The sequence below is a fragment of the Theobroma umbraticum genome, unplaced genomic scaffold (genome assembly GCF_002168275.2).
Source record: "Theobroma umbraticum cultivar Fairchild unplaced genomic scaffold, ASM216827v3 scaffold_299.0, whole genome shotgun sequence".
NCBI classification, from domain to species: domain Eukaryota; kingdom Viridiplantae; phylum Streptophyta; class Magnoliopsida; order Malvales; family Malvaceae; genus Theobroma; species Theobroma umbraticum.
In genome coordinates this window covers 414,358-414,785 of record NW_018397285.1, presented here as the reverse complement: position 1 = coordinate 414,785, position 428 = coordinate 414,358, and positions in this window count along the sequence as shown.

The following is a 428-nucleotide window of genomic DNA, read 5'->3' as shown; positions in this document are numbered from 1 at the left end:
TATTCTGTCAGAGGCTATAGCACTGGACAATGACTAGGATGATCGATCGGTTATTTTGGCAGTACACAAGTTCATTATAATGTTGTTAGCTTAAAGGTAAGCGATTATGCTCTTAATATTCATTCATAAAGTTCTATCTTTTGTGATCAAGCTTGGTGTCTTTGATATAGCCTGAGAGGTTCAACACATGGACTAGCTTAAATGTAAGCTAAATTTTTTTTTTCGCAATTACGAAATACATAAATAGAGAAGTATGCCATGGATTTAATTCTATAAGGTAAAAAAGGCTAAAAGAAGTTAATTTCGGAAAGGTTTTAGTAGATGATTCTTTAATTTTAAAGAACACCTAAGAAAAGTGTGTACTTTCATCTTCAGATTCATGAACTAATGAGGCTGTGAGGTTTGACATTTGGAATAATTCTGAGGAA